At 45.9% G+C, this 14,634-nt stretch overlaps 1 long non-coding RNA gene across 1 annotated transcript in view; it reads right to left on the bottom strand.

Annotated features, from left to right (window-relative positions):
- Positions 1-14,219, bottom strand: part of LOC145544901 (uncharacterized) — a 35,682-nt gene extending 21,463 nt beyond the window's left edge. Inside the window, exon 1 of the long non-coding RNA XR_014081694.1 lies at positions 13,186-14,219. This is a non-coding gene — a long non-coding RNA (uncharacterized LOC145544901). The remainder of the gene's footprint in view (positions 1-13,185) is intronic.
- Between the last annotated feature and the right edge of the window lie 415 nt (positions 14,220-14,634).

Below are 14,634 nucleotides of genomic sequence, written 5' to 3'. Positions count from 1 at the left end.
TTTTTTATCATTGCCTGCATGTCACCTGGCCCCTCAAATACCTCTCTAATCTCACAGTTCCCTCTTTTCCCCTCCACATGCCCCCACCAACACACCCATCCACCCACCCACCCACCCACACACACACAGGCCACTACTGTTTCCTGAACCAAAACACACTGTAAGAGCCTCCAGGCCTTGGTCCCTCCAGTCCCAAGGCCTTGCCCCAGCTTCCTATACAGATTTGGAAAGCTCCTTCCCTTCAGACTCACCTCCAGTGTTTGTTCCTCCTCCTAAGTGCCATCATGATACTTCAGACTCCATGGCCTTGCTCTTGTCCGTGGCCCTATCGTAGTGACATTTACCATAACATTGTAGTATCTATCCCAACCATATGTCAACTCCTTGAGAGCAGGGCCTGAGTCTGACTTCACCTGTTATGCGGAGTGGGGTCCCAAGGCCTGGTCCATCATGGTTCTCAGGAAGTAGGGGGCCAGCTAGCCCTGATGTACCCAAGACAGCCCCCAGAAATCCCACATCCCAGGAAACAGCCCAGTCCTGGGCCAACCAGGACTACTTGTCCCCTTGTTAGTGTAGTAATGAATGAATAAATGCCCAAGTCACCATTCATTTATTCAACACATGTATTCTAAGACTCTGTGAGCCTGGCCCCATGCTCATCCCTTTGCAGGGCATTTCTAGCAAACATCTAGCAAGCATCCAGCATCTCTTCCAAACAACCCCATGCTCAGCACTGCAAAGGGATGAATCTTTGCTGCTGAATGAGCTTTAAGTCCATTAGGCACCTTTCCTTGGCCCTTGTTTATCTTCCCGGCTATCCCAGCAAGAAGCCACATTGTTTACAATGCATCTGTTGACATCTGTCTTATCTCCCTGGATTTGCCCCTGGTCTCCCTGGATCTGCTGACCTCCAAAAGGATGAGCCCTCTAGCCCCAAGAGTTGAATTCTTTTCTAAGGTTTTATAAGTCAAAAGGTCCACACTAGAGCTTTGGTGTTCCCAACACAGCCCCCAGCCTCAGGCCTTCAGAACAGGAGCGATCACAGCCTGGCCCCATTTGTCTGTTAAGTCTCCCTCAGACCCTCGGGCAGCGTGGACCCATCTGTTTCCCAGTTCTAGGTCAAATCAAGCTGAGAAAGGATCAGGCTTCATCTGACCTGAGATGGCTGTGGCATCTGGCTGGCTCCTCCATCCCACCTCCTCCCCATCCTGGCCAAATGAGCCGAAATCCCCCACCCCCTCTGGTGGGCTGCAGGGATGCCATCTCTCCTAGAGGGTGATTTCAGAGCTTCTGGGAAGTGTGACCACGTAGAAGCCACAAAGACAGACACATCTGGCTTGAATCGCAGCTCAGCCATTTAGCTGGGTGATTTCAGGTAAGTTACTTAACCTCTCTATGCAGCCTCATTTAAACAGGGAAGTTTATACTGTCCACTTCGCAACATGATTATAAAGATAGAAAATTGACAAGGCATCCAAGGCATCCAGCTCAGTGTCTAGCATAGAGTAGCTGCTCCAGAAGCTACTCCTCTCATTTTCAACACAAAGGGGATAAATAGCCAGTTAGAGTGAATCTATTTAAGATCTTGGAGCCAAGCCTATACTGTTCGGCATCTCACTCTGCTGACTTGAGAAGGGACAGGTCACTGAGCAGGGATTTCCAAGTTTTGCCCCTTCTAAAATGTCCTTTCCTCTAGAAGAAGGGACCGAAATGCAGAAGTTGCACCAAGATTTATAGAAGTTGTTCGTTTAAATTGGAACGTTCCATAGAGGGCTTCCTGGGTGGCATAGTGGTAAAAAATCCACCTGTCAATGCAGGAGATGCAGGTGACGTGGGTTCGATCCCTGTGTCAGGAAGAGCCCCTGGAGTAGGAAATGGTAACCTGCTCCAGTATTCTTGCCTGGAAAATTCCATGGAGAGAGGAGCTGGCAGGCAACAATTCATACGGTTACAAAAGAGTCAGACATGACTGAGTGACTGAGTACGAATACACATTCCATAGAATCTTTGGTTAACAAAGGACAAGAAAATAAATATCAACAGATAGACTTCTTTTAATCTTTTCCCCCAAAATTCACAATAGAAATGTTAAAATTTGCCAAAAATTGATTTTAAAGCATGGCTTGAAGCTGAATGTAAGGCATCTTGATGTTAATGTTCGGAGGTCACACTTGGAAGAAGCAGTGGTCCTCTCATTGCCCATGTAAAAAAATAATAATAATAATTTCTTTCCATCTAGAAGTGATCCCCTGGCTCTCCAGAAGGCCAAGGCTGTGCGTTGTTGTATGCATGACCACTTATCCTTTAAAAATGCATGCATTTAACCAGCCCAATCCTTTCACACTGCCCACACTGCTTTAATCTATCATTCCAACAATTCCTAGTTCACCTTTCAGCTTCTTCCTCTCCATATAATTTGAATGCCCCTAGTTATTCCTGGCTTGCTTCTGTGAACACTCTTGACTTTTTACGAAACCAAAATTAATAGCTTTACACCCTAAGAATTCAGGAATGAGCTGCAAAACTGTACCTTTGGAAAGTCCTTCTAAGATTTTTTCCAAATTAATTGCTTGAGGGAAATCTTTTTGTTAGGACATGCATGTCTGTGTCTGGACTCACATGTGTTTAAGACTGTGTCATGTGTACAAGCACAGTACAGGGACCAGAAGAGATGACTATCGAAATAGTCAGGACACTGTGCAGCAGATATAACACAAAGGAACTCTGTGTCAACAGCGGGAGCTTCCGATCACATTCTGCGGTATCATAAGTCAGGTTGGAGAAAAACTGGGAATTAACTGGAACAGCCACGAAGACAGCTTTTGACACATCGTGTCTCATGTGGTACTCATTTTTTCCCAATTAGTCTTTTGAAATACTTGCATTTGTTCCTCACTAATTTCTGGGTAATCGTCTACTTTGGAACTCTCACAAAGTCGGTAGGCATTTGAGAACCACGATGACCTGTGACCTTCGACCCAAGGTGATCTTTACTTGAGGGGAATCCATGAAAGATTGATTTGAGCAGAGCTGAGTTAGACAAACAAGCCATTCACATAACTCCAAATCCAGAGGCAAATCAGGTAAAAATGTTAGCCACCTTTGTGGCTTGGAATTTCCTGTCTCCATAGGCTGGAATTAGAATAATACTGTCCTAGCCTCTGCCAGAGTGAATGAAGAAGTTTCTGGATCTTCAAATAGCCCCCTAGAATCATCCAGTGTCACATCCTAGGCTCCACCAATGGGTGAGCTGGCTTCTTGCCAAATTCTTTTTCAAGAGAAATTAAAGGGTTCCTTTTACATGATTTCAAGCAAAAACTCTACATACTTCCATTACAGACACACCTTTCTTTTTTTTTTTAATCTTTCCTCCAAAGAATTCAAATTTGGGGAAGATATTTTTCCTTAAAAAAAAAAATAATAAAGGCTTCACCATTTTAATGAATTCATTTTTCCCAGTCATGAAAACACAGGAAAATTGATGTTGGAGCTTCTGACGGGACTGAGGTCTGGGGAACTGCCCACACAGAATGAACACAATGACAACCAGAGAAAAACTGGTCGCTGCTGTGTGCTCTAGGGAGAGGTCCCGAGTCAGGATGTGATTGCCTCCACATTAAGAAAGAGTTTTAAGTCTTCCCGGTTCCTGTTACTGCCATTCCAGAAACCTTGGTAGTCATGGAGAAGCCCAGGTTAGGAAACCAATGAGTCCTAAGCATCACTCCCACCACCTCCGAGCCCACTGATCAAGCCGTGGGAGCAAGTTAGGAAGGAAGGGGTGTGTAGAAGACCACACACAAGCTCATATTGTTTTCCTGGAGGTGTAATTATTATAAGATGAAGAAGAAGAAAAAAACCTTGATGACATGGATGAAAATTTTAAAACGGGAAATCACTGATTGTAATCCTACCACCACTGTTTTTGTTTTCTTCTCCATCATCTCCAGTCTTTATCCACATGTACATATACATTATCTGCGGATTTCTTATTTGCAGTACTGGGTGCCCTCACTGAAATATATTTGAAACCCTAAAATGAATGCTCATGGCACTTTATTTGCACAAAGTAGTGGAAACATTATGTTGCCCACATTCACCTCCCCAGCCCAGCGTGAACGTGATGACGCCCAGCCTTCCTGTTTCAACTGTCATACTGTACAAACTCTGTTGATTTAGTGCATGGTTTTCACATTTTTGTGCTCTCTGTTGATGATTTCACTGTTTAAAATGGTCCCCAGCTGTAGCACTGCCTAGTGTTCCTCCATGTGAAAAGGCTGTGACATCCTTTACAGAAAAAGTATGTGTTAGAAAAGCTCTCTTTGGGCATGGGCTCTAGCGCTATTGCCATGAGTTCCATATTAAAGAACCAACAATATATACAAATAAAACATCTTTAAACAGAAGCACAAATAGAACAAGGTTATGAATTGATCAGTTGATGAAAACATTGTACCCAGAGGCTCCCAGGAACCTATGTATTTCTCTTAGGAGCTATGGTTCCTGTTCACTAATTCAATGTGCACCGTGACTTTATGATTGATGAACCTAACAACTGCCAATACTGAAAAGCAGCTATACTTATGATTTCATTATCTGCTTCTTTGTGACTTCATAAATACGTGTCAGTATAACTATATTAATAACGCTCCTTTGTGTGGACAAACCACCATCCTCTTAACGACTTCCTTATTGTTGGGCCTTCCCATTTTTTCCAATATTTAAACCTTATAGACAAAGTCGCAGAGAGTGTATGGTGTATGAGCTCCCTGAGGACACTTGCCGTGTTCTTTGCATTCTCAGGACGATCTCAGAGCATGACATATACTGTTCTCGAATGTTTGTTGAGTAAACTAATGACTAAACGATAGTCAGACACATCAGTCCATGATGGAAGTTGCTTAGCAGATGCTCAATAACTACCTGTTGTTTGGCATATTAACATCTGCTAATTCTCCTATGCTGTTAGTATAAGTGTAAATTGATGCAGCCACTATGGAGAGTAGGATGAAATTTCCTTAAAAAACTAAAAATAGGGTTACCATATGATCTAGCAATCCCATTCCTGGGCATATATCCAGAAAAGACAAAAGCTATCATTCAAAAAGATACACACACCTCAATGTCCATAGTAGCACTATTACACTAGCCAAGCAACCTAAATGTCCATCAACAGATGAATGGATAAATAAGATCTGATATATGTATGCATATATATATACCGTGGAGTGGAATGGAATATTATTCAACCTTTAAAAGGAATTAAATAATGCCATTTACAGCAACATGGATGGACCTAGAGATCATCATACTAAGCAAAGTAAGTCAGACAAATATCGTATTATATCACTCATATGTGGAATTTTAAAAAAAACGATACAAATGAACTCATTTACAAAACAGAAACAGATTCAGACATAAAAGAAAATCTTATAGTTACCAAATGGGAAAGGTAGGGGAGGAATAAATTAGGACTTTGGGATTAACGGAAATAAACTACTATATATGAAATAGATAAGCAACAGGACATACTGTCTAGCACAGGGAACTAAATTCAGTATCTTGTAAAACCCTATGTTATTACATACATAATATGTATAACTGAATCACTTTGCTGTTCTCCAGAAAGTAACACAACACTGTAAATCAACTATACTCCAATTTAAAAAGAAAAAAATCTGCTAACCACTTGCTGTGTGCTATGTAGCCAACCCTAGACCAGCATCTTATTTTCACTGAATTGTTAAATCTGCATTACCTTCAGAGGTACCTTCTAATAGGTACCTTCTATTAGCCTCATTTCACCAGTAAAGAAACTGAGACTTAAAAAGAGATATGTTCAAAGCCGACTGAGCCACCACCTTGCTTCCAGCCCAGGTCTCAGTGACATCCAACACCCTGCTCTTTCTACCCCCCAGGCACAGCCCCTGCCGTCGCTGGATCAGGGCCATCAGGATCCGTGGGCCTCTGGCAGGACTCACAGGTCACGTAATCCCTCAGGCTCCACTTTGTCCTCCCCTTCCCACAATTCTCCCTCCTGAACTCCCCTTTCACCTGTAATCACACAAGCTTGACATGATGGCTGCTTCCATTCTCTCATCCCAGCCCTTCCTTTATAGAGATAATTGGTGGGCACTCAGCCTTCAACCTGATCCCAGGTAAACTGAAACCCACACCTGACTTGACTGTGTTGTGGAAACGGACACGATGATGCATGTAGGGCAGAGGCTATGGGGCTCCAGATCTTTTCAAGGTGGGGGTCTTGATCTCTTTTTAGTTGGGGGTAATGGTAAGGGAGATATTGGGCCTTTTCTCGACATTTATGAAAGATGAGGCAAAGATGGAAATGAAGTTTGCTACATTCGATCTGCATTTCAAAAATGGGGAAACACTTCTGTAATCAATCATAATGGAAAAAACTATATATACATATATATATGCATGTGTGTGTGTGTGTCTAAATCACTCTTCTATACACCAAAAATTAACACAACATTGCTTTTCTATACACCAGAAACTAACACATATAAATCGACTACAAGCTATGTTTTTTTTTCCAGTAGTCATGTACATTAGGACGTGAGAGAAAGAAAGCTGAGCACGAAAGAATTTATGCTTTTGAATTGTAGTGCTGGAGAAGACTCCTGAGAGTCCCTTGAACAGCAAGATCAAACCGGTCGATCCTAAAGGAAATTGACGCTGAATATTCACTGGAAGGACTGATACTGAAGCTGAAGCTCCAATACTTTGGCCACCTGATGAGAACAGCTGACTCACTGGAAAAGTCCCTGATGCTGGGAAAGATTGAAGGCAGGAGGAGAAGGGGGCGACAGAGGATGAGATGGTTGGATAGCATCACCAACTCAATGGACATGAGTTTGAGCAAACTCCAGGAGATAATGAAGGACAGAGAACCTGGTATGCTCCAGTCCATGGGGCTGCAGAGAGTGGGACATGACTTAGCACCTGAAATACAACATCTCTGCAGACATCCACAGTGATGGTAAGCCGATGGAAATCACCCTAACCTTCTGTAGACTCTGCCTTCCTCATCACCGAGGGCCCTGAGATTCCAGAAAATGGAATAACAGCAGCAATCATGGTTTGCCAATAGCAGTGTTCATTAGAGCAGCCAGTGTTTACTGAGCACTTAAATGCCTCATTTTATCTTCACATCAACCCAATAAAATGGCACAATTATTTTCTTCATTTTATGGACAGGACATCTGAGGCCCAGAGAGGTGAAATAACTTGCTCAAGGTCACACAGTTAGTCAGTTGCAGAGCTGGGGTCGGAACCCAGGAAATCCCGCTCCAGAACCCACATCCTGACTACCACGCTCAGCTGCCCAGTAGGAATGAGAGCGTGACACTTAGGATGCCCAGTGGACATAGCTTACCCACCCCTGGGGACGATCCTGTGACATACACAAGCAAAGGTCCCATCTGACAGGTGAAGCACCATCCCACCACCTCCATGGAGTAAGTGCCACAGATACCATAACTTGGCTAGGACCACACTGAGGGTACCACCTTATACATGCGGAGAACATGGCTCAGAAAGTGCCTTTTCTCACTATATAGCTAATGCCACTTCTGGGACTTCCCTGGTGGTCCAGTGGATAAGACTCTGTGCTCCCAATGCAGGGGACCTAGGTTCGATCCCTGGTCGGAGAACGAGATCTCGTGTGCTACAACTAAGACCTGGCACAGCCAAATAAATATTAAAAAGAAAAGAGAGGAAGAAATGCTATTTCAACAAATTCGTTTGGGACCTGTTGATAAACACCAAGAATGTCCAAGAAGTCTCTTTTCTCTCTGGAGACCAGAGAAGAGCTCTAAGAACCTCTCCTCAGCGACAGCCCTCTATATTCTGTTCTCAATTCCAGCAAGAAAAACATGCAATTCAGAGCACCCCTTCCCAGACACTCTAGCAGTGAGGGCTCTCACTCAACTTCCGGGCAGATGAGGGAGGTGGTGGTGGACATCAGTATCTCAAAATTTCGCAAGAGAGGGATGATAGTACCTACTTCCCAGCCTTCCCTCTCAACGCTCTTTCCCAGCTGCCCTCGGAGAAATTGCCCAAAGAACTCTGGTGGGGGGAGGTGGGGAAGTGGGTGGGTCCCCTTGACACTCAGTCGTGTGGTTATGTGAAGCTTGAAACTCACCTGGAAAGCAGGTGGGCCCAGCTGCCCCCTGACAACCACCTCACCTGGCTTAGGGCCTGAAGCCCAGCCTTCGGAAGCCTCAACGCCATCAGGAGAATCTTCTCAGAGTCACTCATGGTTGGGGCTGCCCACATGCTCACCTCAGCCCCACTGCTGGGTTCAACACAGTCGTTAGGGCACCCCGTGTGCCCCTGGCCCAGGCCAGGGCCAAGAGCCACGTGACATTCAACCCCACAGCTTCAGGTAAGCTGAAGCTAAAGAGGCTGCCCCTCCTTGCTGTCCAAAAAGGGAAGCCGTGAACCCTCCCTGACAGGAACGAATGAGCAGGGAAGACTCTGGGGCCCTCACCTCCCTGAAGAAGGAGGACAATTTCCTTTCAGCCCTTCTCGGGGCCAGCCGGCCCAGCTGGTGTGATCTGCCCTCTTCCCGAAGGTGACCTTGAACGCTCAGGCTGGCTGGCCTGCCACACCCAGAACTGGAGTTCCAGCTCTTCTGTGGGTTTGATGGGATGACGCAACATAGGGCAAAATGTCCCAGCTCAGCGGCCCGCCTCGTCGTCAGCCGGGTCCTGAGGTATAAGCTCAGGGATGGGGTGTGAGGAGGCCAGGCTACAGCCAGGCTGAGCTCCACAGGCCGACTTCATCGGTAGGAAGGCCAGGGTTTGAAACTCCATCAGTCCTCGCTGTGTCTGCTTCCCAATCAACCCCAACTCAGAGAGACGCAGATGTACAGACAGCACCCCTCAACACCACTGCTTCTATTTCAGCACCGGGAACAATGTGTGCACGTGTACTCAGTTGTGTCTGACTCTTTGTGACTCCATGGACTGTAGCCCGCCAGCCTTCTCTGTCCATGGAATTTTCCAGGCAAGAATACTGAATTGGGTTGCCGTTTCCTTCTCCAAGGGATCTTCCCAACTAAGGGATCGAATCTGCATCTCCTGCACTGATAGGTGGATTCCTTACCACTGTGCCAACTGGGAAGCCCATTGGTAAGAATGGCCAGGCCTAAATTTACCCACCCACACCCCAAACTCTAGCACTCTCTCCAAAGAGGAGAGCCCTGGCTTAGAATGCACGCCCTGCTCCTACTTCAGGAGTGGGGACACAGACAACAGACAATCATCCGACCTAAAAAAGGATGGTCCCAGCTTTAGCCTTACAACTTCCCCTGTCAGCACTTCAATCTGCTCATCCAAGAAAGCCAGGGTGAAAATAGCAGATCTGATGAAACAACTTGCAAACTGTATCATGGAGAATTCATTTCCCACCCTCGGAAGGGCTAGGTCTGAGAGCACTGGGCCTGGCCAGGCCTTCCTTGGACCCTCCACTGTGAACCCTGGAGGCCGGGGCAGATACGTTGCCGGATAGACAATGGGGACTCGTGCATTTGTTGAGGGCCAAGTGCGGAGAGGACTTGATTCCATAATGAACCAGTGGGTCTCACTGTGACCTGTAATATTTATCTGCTTGACAAGGCTGGCCAAGATGTGTTTAGAATTCAGCAGGTGCCAGGGTACAAGTGAAATGTTAGATCTACGAGACAGGGGACCCCTATTTTCCATTTAGAAAAGCTGATGTTGAGGGAACAGAGAAGTCAACCCAGCTTCTTCACAGCTACAACTGCTCCCAGAGGAGAGAGTTTCTGGGGACCGGGAGGGGAGGTTATCAGAGCCCAGGTAAGCAGGTGTCAGCTATTACCCTCAGCCAGGGGAGGAAATAGAACCAGAGGGTGGGGGATGGGGCTGGTGGCTTTGGATCGCAGAATTGGCGATTTTCTGTTGCCCCGCTCCCCCATCCGTGTGGCAGGCAGAGATAAATTAACAGCAATCAACAATGAAACTTCAAGTTTCTAATGAACTTGGTGGAGTGCGCCTTCTATTTTTAACTGGCCCAATTTCTCGGTCACATCACATGACTCCTATTGTCTTGGCTGAGAATTATAAGAAGCTGAGAGAGAGCAAGAGGCAAAGCAAGAGAGAGAAGGAGAAACTGGGCCGTATTTCTAGATCAGGTAGGTGGACCCTTTAAATGAATGCATATTTTCTCTTTCATTTGAAATTGATTAAGTAAGTTTAGAGAAAAAATGACTTCTTACCACCTCATTGCTAAGGAGAAAGGGAGAGCTATAAAATGACCTTACTGGGGTCATATAGAAAGTTCTGAACTAAATAAGAAGTGGCCTTGGAAAATATGTTAATGTCTTAGGTTCATTTGGCCTCAGGAGCCTCAGAAACTCTTTTGGTTTAGAAATGGGGTGGGTTCACCTTAATTTTTTGCAGTTCATGTAAGATTTCACCTTATCCTGGACAGTCCTACAGGATGGTGGAAAGAACACTACTTTGAGCTTGGAATGAAGTGATGCTGAGCCTTCTCCGCCAGCACAGCCTCACTTGGGTGAGTCTCGTCACATAGATATACACCCATCCCCTGTTCTATGCCATTCCCTCAATCTCTATATATGATATTTTCCAGGGCAATTGTCAATGTCTTAAAAGCAATATGTAACTCATAGCTCACCACCCCTAAGAGAAGGGAAAGAGACTATTTCTCACCTGTTACGTATGAAAGCAAGCCAAAGTGGTTCCCTAAAATTCATCAGTTTGGACAAATCAACTAAAACATAATTACCCAGAATCAGTGTATCCCCCAAATTTTAAATCTGAATGCCCTTGCAGGAAGCTGAATATCTGCTAAGAAACTATACCTTTGGCATATTAATCAGGTTCTAATTCTAGATCTACAGTGTTGAAGCTCATGATTCCCAAACCATGGACCGAGGTACCCAGAGGCCCACAACAAATTCTTAGGAGCACAGAAAAGCATTTTACTTTTCGGAGCAGTTCCTGACATCTGTTTGTCAAAGCACAAAACATGAGCTTGAGGTTGTTCGGTGATTCAGCAGTATATTGTTCTCCCTTCCTTTCTAAGACACCAGATCCTTGCAAAGCTGAGTTTGGGGTGGTTTCAGTGATAACAACCCCTTGTGGTTCAGCTGGTAAAGAATCCGCCTGCAATGCAGGAGACCTGGGTTCGATCTCTGGGTTGGGAAGATCCCCGGGAGAAGGGAAAGGCTACCCACTCCAGTATTCTGACCTAGAGAATTCCACAGACTGTATAATCCATGGGGTCTCAAAGAGTCGGACACGACTGAGCAACTTTCACTTCACTACTTCACTTTAGTGATAATAAACAGTGAGAAGATCAACATGAAACAGGAAGTAAAGGTGATGGTGTCTAATCAGAGTCTAAGACCTGAGAAGTTGTGTAGTACCCCACACATCCCCTTTGTTGTCATTAGCTAAGAATGAAATTAAAATAGAATCTGTCTTTCACTTGATGGGGATTATTCAAAAGGCAACTAAATTGTGGGGAGATAAATACTTATTAAGTTGTTGGATGTAACCACTTAATAAATAGAACGCAGCCACCATGCTGTGAAGGAGAGTCCACATGGGGACCCCCATGAAGAGAAATTGAGCGCCCCCCTTCAGCCAACAGCCAGCATCAACTGCCCATTACATGACCAAACAAGCCTTCAAGATGATTCAGCCCCAATCTTTGAGTCAGGCAGCCAAGGCCCCAGACACAGCAGAGCAAAAACAAGTCATCCCCTCTGTGCTCTGCTAGAATTCTTTACCTGGAGAATCAGAGAGCATAATAAATGATTGTTATAAACCTCTGAGTCATGGGGCATTTTTTTATGCAGCTTTAGACAATCAGAACAAGTACAATGGATACTTACGAAATGCCTATCCAGCCCAGGAACTACCAACTTCCTCACCACTTCTCTAGAACTCCCTCTGCATAACCATAGGGCAAAGGCCTCCCCATATCTTCCCTATACAAAGCAACTCTATCCCTTGGGGCATAGATACTAATAGGACTGATAACCTGACCAGGTTGGGCCAACCCTTGTCCCATCTCATGGGTTTCCCAGGTGGGCAGTGATAAAGAATCCAGTTGCCAATGCAGAAGATGCAAGAGATGCAGGATTGATCCCTGGGTTGGGAAGATGCCCTGGAGAAGGAAATGGCAACCCACTTCAGTATTCCTGCCAGGGAAATCCCATGGACAGAGGAGCCTGGAGGGTTTAGTCCATAGGGTCACAAAGAGTCTGACACGACTGAGCGACTGAGCACATACACACACACACATGCATGCACACATATCCTAACTCAGGAATTTGGAATTGAGAGAGAAAAACAAAGAAAGATGGACTCTCCTGCTGTGACTGGATCTTGTGACACGTAAATTCAGATTTGGGGCAGCTTGCTTCTATGCTGTGGAGACTGGCAAACCGAGAAAGAGAAAGAAGCAGATACACAGGGAAGAGCAAGTATAAAGGACCCAGAAGCCTGCCTGGATTTCACAAGGTCTTGCAGTCCTGGATTCCAGTTCTTCCTGTGGCTCAAGAGTGCTACCTCTGAGGCTGACCACCACCCATCCCCTGCCCTTTCTCTCTCTCTTTTTTTTTTCTTTGAATATATGTTTGATGTGGACCATTTTTAAAGTTGTTATTGAATTTGCCACAGTATTGCTTCTGTTGCATGTTTTGGTTTTTTGGCCATAAGGCATGTGGAATCTCAGTTCCCCAACCACATCCCCTACATAGGATGGTGAAGTTTTAACTGCTGGACCACCAGAGAAATCCCTGAGCCCTCTCTTTAAAATAATTTCCCTATTTTGCTTAAGTTAGCTCAAATTGGTTTCTGCAGCCCTAGGGGAATTGTTCACATCTACCCAGCACTTTACAGTCCACTGAGCCTGTTTACATGCGTGATCTCATATGAGCCTAACCATAACTCTGTAAGATGTATGTTATCACCTCCTTCATAAAGAAGAAAATACGGAGGTCCAGGAAAGTGACACCGTCAAGTGTTCACGGAAGCAGAGATTAAACCATCCCGTGTCTCCAAATGCCAAGGTCTGTTCGGGAGACATTTCTTCCTCCTGCTCTATGGAAGTGAGAAGTGATACCTAGTTTGTCCTCAGAAAGCAACTGAGCATTCACAGCTTTACCTGTTGCTGGGTAGGACTTGGATGTCCAGGATCCAGGCCAGTCCTCAGGGAGACCAGACCCACAGCCAAGGAAGCAGAGTGCTCTGTCCCAGCAAGCTCAGTCCTCCAGGAAGAAACTTGCCAGGTCCGTTTGGTGGATGCTCCTGACAAGAGACTCTGCAGGCCTGAGATGGCAGGAAAAACTGCCCGAAAGAGATGGAGCTGAAAGGATGAGACTTCGACAAGCAGGAGGTGAAAGAGGGTGCTCTGAAACTCTGAAACTGTCTCCAAGAATCTTCCCCTCAGATTCTTTGGGAACAAGTTATCTGAACTTTTCAAGTCTCACGATTCTCCTGGAGAAAGTTTGCTGAAGGAAGCATCTAGTCCAGCCTCCGTGGATGCATGATTCACCCTCCATACAGGAACCCCATCTGGAGGATCCCAGCAATTCTCAAGGGGCAAGGGGTGTGGGGTGAGAATGGTGGAGGGGAGCGGGGGCAGTGAGGGCTGTGGAAATCACATGAGCACAAAATGATCCGGGTTCAAATCCTGATTCTGCCATGGGTTCGCTTTGGTTCCCCAAATAAGTCTCATACGATGTCTAACACTCTGCTTTCTTCTCTCTCCTCTTCCAGTGAGATGCTGTGGAACTCAGAGAAACAGCAGATGAAGTGCCCGACAGAGGCCTGAAATAGAGTGGATGCTTAATAGAGTCTAACAAGCGATCGCATCTGACAGCCTGTCCATCTCTGCTCCGTTCTAATCCCTAGAAATGCCTTCTTCTCTGTGGATGAGCTGAATTCTGCCAGCCCAGAGTGCTCACCACTGACCCAGTGTTTCCCTCCGGAGTCCAGAGGAGGAGGACGGGGCTGCAGACATCCCTGCTACCCGCCTCCACCCTCGAATGAGTCCCCTTCCTGCTCCCCACCGCGAGATTTCTGAGGCTGTTCCTGGGGAGACTGCACACATTGAAAGCCTTGTGTGCATGGTAACTCCTCTTTGAGTCGGTTCAGCTGCTTCCGTCAATACAGCCCTCAGATAAGATGCTGGAACTCAGAATGTTTGGCTCGAGAGCAATCTGCTACAGCTGAATCATACGTCCAGGATCCCGCAGGGAACGTCCTCCAAAAGGCAACATTAAAGCTCCCCAGACCTCCATACCCCTCCCCACCCCAGGCCCGGCCTCGCCACGGCACAAACAGAAGCCAAAGGGAAAGGTCCAGTTATTCCATGGAGATTTAGCTACTGTATTGACAAAACTCAGCGTTAATTCCCAGAAAGCATTCGAGCCCCGAGGTGGGGGTGGGGGTAGAGGGCTCGCTGGATAACTGGGTGAGAATCATAGCCGCTTTTCAGTGGAATCTGACCTAGTTTAATGAAATCAGGTCATCTGTGAGCTCTTCATTACCCTCAGACTAAACAGGACCCAAAGAGCAGCCTGTGTCCCTGGCCTTTCTGAATCCTGCTCAT

This window comes from Giraffa tippelskirchi, chromosome 4 (genome assembly GCF_054371585.1).
Source record: "Giraffa tippelskirchi isolate mGirTip1 chromosome 4, T2T-mGirTip1v1.2.pri, whole genome shotgun sequence".
Lineage (NCBI taxonomy): Eukaryota > Metazoa > Chordata > Mammalia > Artiodactyla > Giraffidae > Giraffa > Giraffa tippelskirchi.
The sequence above is the reverse complement of the archived record's forward strand: the minus strand, read 5'-3'. Positions and strand labels throughout refer to the sequence as shown.